Raw genomic sequence first — 10,538 nt, forward strand, 5'->3', positions numbered from 1 at the left:
AAAATTAATAAATGAATTATCAACCCCCATGGCTGTATTGCAATGAGCATGAAACAGCATAATTTTAAAGCCGTGAAATGAAAGATGTGATAGCAGAGTGACACTTGCTTTACAATGACACCCTTTGAGAATAGTTCCCCTTCTCAACCAAAAGTTGCTCCATGTCATTTTCTCACAAAGATAAGTTCTAATTCATAATTTTAAAAAAATTGGGTAAGATAGCATAAGTATGTGTCATAAACCCTCTGCCACCTGACAGCCAATTAATAAAGTTGTCACATGAACATACATTCTAGATTTGAAGCAAGGATCCATACTCTTTGGTTCTATTCGGTAAAGTCACGTAAAAGTATAAAACAAAAACAAAAATTCACGACGTTTCAGCCACAACACAAGTGGCCTTCGTCAGGTGAAGGGACCAGACTGTCTCGAGGACAGCGCTGGAGTGAACACAGCCAAGCTCAGACCGCGACCTTTAAGCTTGTGTGAGAGGAATTAAGGTGCCTTGACAAAGGAATTAGCATAAAAATTTGCATTTATCTTCTTTGGTTCTATTCGGTAAAGTCACGTAGAATGAAAATAAAATAATAAATTACTAAAATAAAATAACACAATAAAATTCTCACGACGTTTCAGCCACAACACAGTGGCCTTCATCAAGTGAAGGGACGAGACTGTCTCGAGGACAGCGCTGAGACAGTCTCGTCCCTTCAGTCTCGTCCCTTCACCTGATGAAGGCCACTTGTGTTGTGGCCGAAACGTCGTGAGAATTTTATCGTGTTATTTTATTAATTTATTATTTTATTCTCATTCTACGTGACTTTACCGAAAGAACCAAAGAAGATGAATCCTTGCAGTCACGAAAGCTTTAAATCGAAATTTGCATTTAATTGGCAGACTTAGCATGATGAACGGTGTAGAGGGGGTGAACATGTGCAGACCGGCGAGGGGGGGAGGGGGAGCTATTTCAATGCTAAATTACTAGTTGCCTCTGTGGATGTGTAGGTTGTGACTTTAACATAGTCATTTCTGCGACCAGTCACAAGCTAATCCCTCAGCTATTTTATATGTAAACCCCTTTGTCAAGGTGCCTCACTTCTCCCAATCAGCTTAAAAGTCGCTACGAATCTTAACATCGTTCATTGAAGCTCTGTCGTCCTGACAGGTCTGTTCCTTTCACCTGAAGACGGCCGCTTGCATTGTGGCCGAAACGTCGTGAGAATTTTATTGTTATTTTATTGTTTTATTCTCATTCTACGTGACTTTACCGAAAGAACCAAAGAAGATGAATACCTACTTTACTTGGAATGGCACCTTCTACAAACAAAATGAGGGTACCCCCATGGGTTCTCCCTTATCACCAGTGATAGCCAATGTTTTCATGGAGAAATTTGAATCAGACGCCATCCAGACTTCCACCCTCAGACCTTCCCTGTGGAAGAGATATGTAGACGACACTTTAGTCATTGGACCACATGGCCTCCCGGCTTTGAACCTTTTCCTAGACCACATTAATTCCAGACACCCCGCCATCAAATTCACCATGAAAGTGGAGAAAGATGGCAAGCTGCCATTCTTGGATGTTCTGTTTGAGGGGAGACCTGATGGCTCATTGGGACATTTCTCCCTCCATACAGAAACAACCACTTGATACTCTGATTAAAACCATCACACTGCCATATATAGCAGGCGTTACTAAAAAGATCTCGAAAATTCTAAACAAACACAAGATCCTGGTCCGGTTCAATACAGTACACAAAATCCGTGACCTGATCCCTTCCGTGAAGGATGTCATTCCTGACTTACAGTACCCCAGAGTTTACAGATTGATCTGCACCTGTGGTGACTCCTATATCGGGGAGACGAAACGACATGTCTCTGACCGAATTCGCGAGCACAAATCAGATTTAAAACACGGCAGAACGAATTCTTCTGCCGTAGCTGATCACTGTTACAACGCTGTGGGTGATCACGATATAATTTTCACTGATACCAAGGTTCTTTGCAAACCCACGGGTTTTTATCAAAGATTTGTTCACGAGGCAATTCAGATTTATAAACACAGACACAATTTCAACGAGAAGATGGTTTCAAATTAAGCAACCATTGGAAAGATGTTCTAAATCGAACCAAACATTTAACTAATTTTCAATGGTACAGTATATTTTTTCAAGTAATGGTATTCCAAACTTTCGCAGCTGCTTAAATTCCATTTTCACACCATCAATATGTAAACTCCCCCTCCCCCACTCGCCGGTCTGCACATGTTCACCCCCTCTACACCGTTCATCATGCTAAGTCTGCCAATTAAATGCAAATTTCGATTTAAAGCTTTCGTGACTGCAAGGATTCATCTTCTTTGGTTCTTTCGGTAAAGTCACGTAGAATGAGAATAAAATAATAAATTAATAAAATAACACAATAAAATTCTCACGACGTTTCGGCCACAACACAAGTGGCCTTCATCAGGTGAAGGGACGAGACTGAAGGGACGAGACTGTCTCAGCGCTGTCCTCGAGACAGTCTCGTCCCTTCACCTGATGAAGGCCACTTGTGTTGTGGCCGAAACGTGAATTTTTTTTTAATTTGAATTTTTTGTTGTTTTATACTTTTACGTGACTTTACCGAATAGAACCAAAGAGTATGATCATACATGTCAACGTATTACTACTTTCACACATATTCAAGAATTGGGTACAGACATTTCGCTGGTAGTTACAACCAACATCATCAGGCAGTTTCCGGAAAATGTCAAAATTCCCTCCAGTGTTGGGCCTTTATTAATTGGCTGTGTTTACCACACATATTTTACAAATATGAACTGTTTACAAATACGAACTGACCCATAATATGTATTATGAATCATATTGTTCGTGAAATCCTACGTATGTCCGACAAATTCTTTTTAACAACTCCTGATGATATTTCTTCACAGATTATGGAAGATACATATTTAACAAATATTTGTTTATATATGTACACATCACGTTAAATTTGTTTATATATATGTACACATCACGTTACATTTTTTTTACGATGGATATACACGTTGTCAACAAAGCAAATTGTTCATGTGGACAGTGATATGTATGAGCATGGCACCATTGTGCTGTTACACATTTCATCACCAATGTCATTGACCCCTTGCTGGTTGGAGGATGACAGCTCACTCGTCGTCCTATGGTCAAAAAGCTTCAGGTGACATTATTCGCAAAAAGAAATGGCTATTCTGGAAAACCCTCATTCAGTTTGGCTGTATTTTCTACGTGATTCATTAGAATTAAGCATAGCATACTATTTCCACTGCACATCAATACAGACTGAGATGACTAATTTTGGAGTGATCTGGCATCACTCCAAAAGTATACTTATTTGCTATTATAATTCACAGCAACTGACTAACCTTTAAGACTGCAACATTATTTCATATTACTGGGTTATAACTTCAATTTGGATATACTACAATCCTGGAAATGGATACTAATCCTGAGTCTAACATTAGAATGACTTTCACTTTTGTGTTATTAATGGTAAAACCTTAGACCCTCTTACTCTACTACTGGAAATTCATCATTAGGTAGCCTTATGTGTAATACATTCAGCGAGATGGGCCATTTTCCTAAACATTATGCGATTATATATATTTTTTCTCTCATAGGCAAGGGTTGGAAATAACAATTCAGCTCGTGTGCAGGTGAGGTGGATTATGAATATCGCGGAATGGTGAGAGAGACGGCGATGTCTTTGGGAGGACCTTCATCCAGCAGTGGACTTATCGTTCATTAAGACGCAGTGCTAATGACGCAGTCCGACAACATTTGAAATGCGGGAAGGTCAAGGCACACCGCAATGCATGGCCAAGAAGCCGGCTGAACGTGTCAAATACCATACAATTTGCTTGAGGGGCTTACTGTGTTTTATGGATTCACTCTCCATTGGAAAGTAAAGCCTTATTATTAAACTACCATGCTGCTTTTTAAAAAAAATAAAGCAAACGTATTGGCTTGCAACAACATATTGACATGGATTACACTATGTAACACAACTTTTATTCCTGGGTCGTAGGTGTTATTTTGTAACTGCTTATGCATAAATAGTATAGAAAATGGCTATTATTCCCCACAAACTTTGCTTTTATGACCAGGACAGTGATATTTAGAAATTTACCTATTTTCAATCAGAAAACGGGCGATTTTGTGTCTTTTCGTTCACATAAAGTCATAAAAAAACATATTAACCAAAATTAACATTTATTTATACTAAAGTAATACAAAAATTACGACAAAAGAAGTGAGTACTTTTTCGATATTTACGATTTTACTGTAAATCACATTCCCGAATCAGCTCCCAAATGTAGTCTCCCATCATGTTCTCGTCATACTGTACTTGGTAGCGGCGTTCAAAGTCCAGTATATCCTGGTAGAAGTGCTCGCCTTGCTCCTCCAAGTACGCTCCCATGTTCTCCTTGAATTTATCAAGATGAGCATCAAGGATATGGACTTTGAGGGACATCCTACAGCCCATTGTGCCTTAGTTCTTCACCGAGTCTCAACTAACGCCACATAGTTTTCGACCTTGTGATTGCCCAGGAAGCCACGAACCACTGCAACAAAGCTGTTCCAAGCCGCTTTCTCCTTACTAGTGAGCTTCTTGGGGAATTCATTGCACTCCAGGATCTTCTTTATCTGTGGTCCGACGAAGACACCGGCTCTAACCTTCGCCTCAGACAGCTTAGGGAAGAAGTCTTGAAGGTACTTGAAGGATGCCGACTCCTTATCTACAGCTTTGACAAATTATTTCATAAGGCCCAATTTGACGTGCAGTGGTGGCATCAGCACCTTCCGGGGGTCCACCAGTGGCTCCCACTTGACGTTATTCCTCCCCACAGAGAACTCGGTCCGCTGTAGCCAGTCCCGCCTGTGGTATTTGGCCTGGTGTCTAAATCTTTTGTAGTAATTTTTGTATTACCTTAGTAGAAATACATGTTAATGTTGGTTAATATGTTTTTTTATGACTTTATGTCAAAGATAAGACAGAAATTCGCCCGTTTTCTCATTGAAAAGGTAAATTTCAAAATATCACTGTCCTGGTCACAAAAGCAAAGTTTGTGGGGAATAATAGCCATTTTCTGTACTTTTGAGGCATAAGTAATTAGGAAACAACACTACCCAGAAACAAACCAAAAAGTTTGTTACACAGTGTTATATTTAGTTTACAAATTACTTTTAAAGTGTCTCCACCACTTTAAGTGATGTTGGCTCGAATGGACTAGAAATGGCATGAAGGTATTACTGTATGAGTATTTTTGCCCAGCACTCATTATTTAAGGATGGGGCATTTTTACGCCATCGCTATAATGCATATCTATTATAAAATACCCCCCGTGCTGCCTATATGACAATGTTGTAAATTACATGTGGTGCCTAAGCTGTGTGCGCTCACAAATCGATGAATATAAAATTACAGATGTCTTCTTGGAAATGTTTCCATTGAATAGGCAGAGGCAAATTATATATATTATTATCAACAAAGGGTCACACTTACAAATACTGTGTGGCTTTTGTTGTTTTCAGTGGGGATTTTCCTTTTTAAATGGATGCTATAAAACTGATTTTAGCACTGTGCTGTATTTTTCCCAATATTTATGCCGCTTATTAATTTGCCTGGGACAAGACAAAGTAAGTGGGACCTTCTTGGCCTTTTCAGTCTAATGAATGGTCCTACATTTCTCTAATAGTCTCAATGAAACCAATTAAACAACCGGCTCCTTTGTTTTGGAATGATGGGAGACCCGTTCTCTTTTCAATATTCTCCTAATTGTAAGAAGATTACTGCTTTGTGTAGCACCCTTAATGGGCAGTCTCCAAGAGGTTAGATCTCTATGGGTTATACTTCTGTATACTAGATTTACAAATTAGAATTTGGCACACTATAAAATATACCGTAAAAGAGCAAGCTCTTAAAATGTCCGAAAATCGTTTAGTTTTGTTCACGTTCATTTACAGTAATACTGTATTTGTCTATAATGAATTTTATATTTCACATTTCTCAAGTTCACAGGACACTGTATTTGTACAAATAGTGTTTTTTTTTAAGGTAGAATGCTAAAAGCACTATTTGTTTATGTCAATAAATGATTGTGACGTGAAATAACGGGGATCATGGCATCACAGTACCAGAGGTTTGGTGGCAGTATGGGGAGACCTTCATCCAACAGTGGACAGAAGCTGGCTGCTGATCATGGTGACATTTTAATTTAGAGATATATTGCGTTTTAACCATATTTAGATCAATATATGCATACGTTAATACATGGCCAAAATATTTCTAAACAGTTATTTTGTGTTTTGCAGTCTTGCTGTGGAGCTCTTTGCATGCGTTTTCAGGTTGTACCACTTGTACAACACTGGAGCGATCATTGCCGATGATGACGACGAAGAAATAAAATGTTTGTGCAATTTTAGCATATTTTACTCTATGGCTAGGTCTACTGTATATGTATTTAAATTCAGAGGCTATTTTAAAATGTATCATAATTTTGATAAGAAATTTATGTATTTTTAACTTTTCAAGTTTATTATACCTTCATAGAGAAAAAAAAAACATTCTAGATTCAATCCACCATTTGGTATGAGCTCGAATGATTTATTTTGGTCTCCACAATATAAAAAGCTGAAGGACATAGGATAATCATGATAAAAGGAGACAAAACCACGAAGTGATGATTGTTTTTTTAACTTTAATTTCGGACATCCTTCCTTCCCGCGATATTTTATTTGACAATGTCACTCCCATGTTCGAGCGATGGTTTATTTTTATAATTATTACTTCTGATAACGGTCCAGCCATGTGTGCTTTAGATTGCCTTTAGAAACCATGTAGTCTCTGCGACACTCCGAGACAAGAGCTGTGAGCAGTTTTTTTTCTTCCGTGAAACTCACAAGAGGCTCTGCACATGGCGTCCCGAGGCCGCACTACACAAGGGCACAACAACCCCGCTGTTCAAATCAACAAATACAGTAATGGCTTCCCTCTCCGATCTTGAACGCAGCAATGCTTTTTGTTAGTGATTTCATGTGTACAGCCGTATTTGTTTTACGTGTTTCTGGGTTGCAATAATGCCAAAGTACGAATTTGTCCCGTGCTCTTGTGCGGACAATAACATTTGCTATCTTTTTGCTCAAAACGCTCATTTGTGTCCCTAGAAAGACCAACAATTTGTCTCATGAGTCAATACTTGTGCACCAAATCCCAATGCAATAAATCTCCTGATATGTTCTGCAAAAGCTTTTCGAACACTTTAATGCACTGCTATAATGCAGGTGGTGTGCACCGTGGGCTATTTCTTTTGGACAAACAAAAATATTAAATGTAGCTTCCAGAATAATTCAAGGAACACTAACCATGTGGCTCATCAAAGGCTGTGCAATCAAATGTCAGGAACCCCATGTTTAGTATGTAAATATTATCTGGCTATAAGTGATCGTGTCATGGCGATGGTGCTTTTCTATGCATATTTTTAGACACCACATGTTAACAATAAAAACATCAGCATCGAGGTGGTTGTACGATAATGGCAAAATGTGTTTCCATAATGAATGAGTGACATTCTATAATCTAAAATGGAATATATACCAATGTATTATTGGAGCCATTTCCTGTAACTCACTAGGTTAAACGAATTAGGAGCAAAGAAATACCAGTAAATGTAATAATTTCCAACAAAAGCGAAAATATTGAATTTCCGAATGCAAAAATTATCAGAAACGATTATCTTTTTGTGTAAAACTTGCCTAATGAATATTGTTTGCCAGATTGGCACAAAAGTAAAAAAACTAAATCAAATACTTTATACCAAAACATCTCCACTATAATCCGTTTGCGATATCTCCGGGTACATATATCATGTAACCCTTTTTTGTTCTCATATATATAACAGGCTCAGTAGCCAATGTTATTTTTTTCCAAAGGATGCTTAGGGTATTCGGCAAAAAAATTGCCGTGTGTTTGTTTATTGCTTCCCTCGACAAAAGCAGGCGAGCTTAGGAAGTTGGCGATTTTTCATGTCCCCAAGTCATAAAAGGAAGCTCCATTAAAACCAAACCATAAAGAAAAACAATAGCTGCTATATCAGCCCCGGAGGATAGCAGCATTTTTCTTTCTCCATTCTTTCATCTCTCTCATACATTTGGTGTTGAGCAAAATTCCGTCGTCTGTACCCCCGCATACCAATGAGATCATCGCATCTGCGACCGTGGGCAAAACAAAAAAATTATACGTGTTAACGAGCATTGTCCGAAAATTATTTGCCTTGAAATTGTAAACTTTCTACATACAAATGTACGCTTTAGCACGCATTGGATGTTTAATAACGCAGTGAGGTATTTGAATGGTTATTGTTGGATGTAATGTTTTGATTTAAAGCGTAAGAATATGGATGTAATGTTGTTCATTTTGAATAACTATTGCAGACTTTAAACTTTCCACGAGCTCAGTTGGCCCACCCGTGGGCATTGTTACAGTTCAATATAATTTGAATTAAAAAGTCACAAATCCGACACACTCACTCAACGGAAATATTTCATTGTTGGAGGGATACAAATGTAAAATCCAACTGAGTGTATACAGTATATATAAGAATCAGTTTTACCCTTTCTGGCAATAAAACAGGTGTTAATAATCGAGTCCGCATTAACCACACGTGGTACTTGTGGTGAACACGCAAACAAACATGCTCTGATAATATATGGCATTGTCTTTGAAACTGATTGGGCTACACCAGAGACAGCCTTCTTTAGGGCCTAGTCTCACCACCAGTGTCAGACCAGAGAACGCCAAAAGCCGAACAATACATAAAAATGCAACTATCAGAAAATACTTATTTTTCGTACTTTGATACTGTCAAAAAGGTCCCATTGTTAGTGCGTGTATATCTCAGACAATTGTGGACGACATACTGTGATCAAAGCGATGTACGTATGTATGTTTAATTTGTTTCGCACCATACGTAGCCAAGTGAGCGACAGCGGGTTGGAATAACTTCGGATAATTACATTCGATAAGGTGAGAATTACATACCAATGTGTGAAAAGAATAACATTTTCAATTAGCGCATATCACTTCCTATGACATGTGGATTGAATGCATGTATGCTAACAAAGAAAATGAAAAAAAAAGCTTAAAAGTGCACAAATAAACGAGATATGCATGCTGGGAATTTCACTGAGACAGAAAGAGGAGCACATGGCTCAAAGAACAAACACAAATGAGAGACATTGACTGTTAAGAAAAAGTAAGTTGACTTGAGTAGCACACTGCCTGAATGGAATGATAGTAAATTGATGAGACTGGTGGCAGAATGGCAGCAAAAGCAGAGAACACGGACTCAAGAGGGATGACTCACCAAAGCAAGATGAGATCAGCTATGAGATCCACTGAGTGAGTGGGAGCACAAAGGATTGTGGTATCGTAGGACCATGAGGGGATGGAAATGAGATGTGGAGGTCTTCAATCCAGCTTCAGATGGAACATAACTGATGAGGATGTCCTGAATGACCCACTTCACAATAAGCGTTCAATGACAATTAGGAAAAAAATATTATTAATATAATTAAGCTTTAGATAATCTAGATAAAGATAGTGCTTCTCCACTAGATTACTTAAGATATTACTTAATCATTCAAAAAAATAAAAGAGAGGCTTTTTTAATCAAATCACAGCACATAACCTATATTAAAGTATTGGCTTTATTTCTGCTGTACTTTTTTTGCAGCATATAATTTTTCATGGCTCTTTGAGAAGATCAGTGGTTTATTGGCAAGTCCTGCTAGGGTCACACAGCAATTGCACGGTCTTTAATAATTTAGTAGGATTACTGAGGGCTGAAGTTGTTTCATTAACCTCTACTTCACCTGATGGCCTTAATTGTCCATCAATCACAGATGACACCTGGTAACGAGTTTTCATTGCGCAGCCCACACTCATTAAGGTACCATGGTTGTTTTAAATGAAAGCCACTGCACTACTCAAACGATTTGTAAAGCTCAATGCAAAGCTTGATAATGCACCAGTCATACACAGCTTTACCAATTACACGAATCACTAAATCACTGCGGTTATACAAAATTTGACCAATTATGTTATTTGCCTTATACATTATGTAAATTTGTAGTCTAAGCTGTAATTGTCAATAGCCCAGAATAGGACCAAAGCCTTCAGGCTTGGCCCAATATATTTTTCGTAAAAAAAGTGGATAAATCTCAGTGGAGTGCCCCTGTGTAGTACCGAAATGATGATTGATACTTCTGAAATATGGCAATACTCCAATATACACAGATGACATTTATTCAAATTTCTAGCGACATAGCTAGTATTATTTATACCCACACATGAATACAATTAGTAAAATTAACACGCCAACAGTATTGTTCCACTATCATCATTTTTGGATGTTAGCATATACAAAATTGTACATAAATGCATAGTTTGTCAGATTTAAAATGAGGGTCAGTACTGTGAGTATATGTGCAGACAAAGCG

General features: G+C 38.1%; 1 long non-coding RNA gene across 1 annotated transcript; it reads right to left on the reverse strand.

The window, feature by feature from the left end:
- Positions 1-6,719: 6,719 nt before the first annotated feature.
- LOC142924026 (uncharacterized) lies at positions 6,720-9,981 on the reverse strand. The gene is made up of 2 exons (XR_012941165.1): positions 9,404-9,981; positions 6,720-8,246 (listed from the first exon to the last, which is right to left on the reverse strand). It is a non-coding gene; the product is annotated as an uncharacterized LOC142924026 (long non-coding RNA).
- Between the last annotated feature and the right edge of the window lie 557 nt (positions 9,982-10,538).

This window comes from Petromyzon marinus, chromosome 7, assembly GCF_048934315.1.
Source record: "Petromyzon marinus isolate PM22_M1 ecotype Great Lakes invasive population chromosome 7, UKy_Petmar_22M1.pri1.0, whole genome shotgun sequence".
Lineage (NCBI taxonomy): Eukaryota > Metazoa > Chordata > Hyperoartia > Petromyzontiformes > Petromyzontidae > Petromyzon > Petromyzon marinus.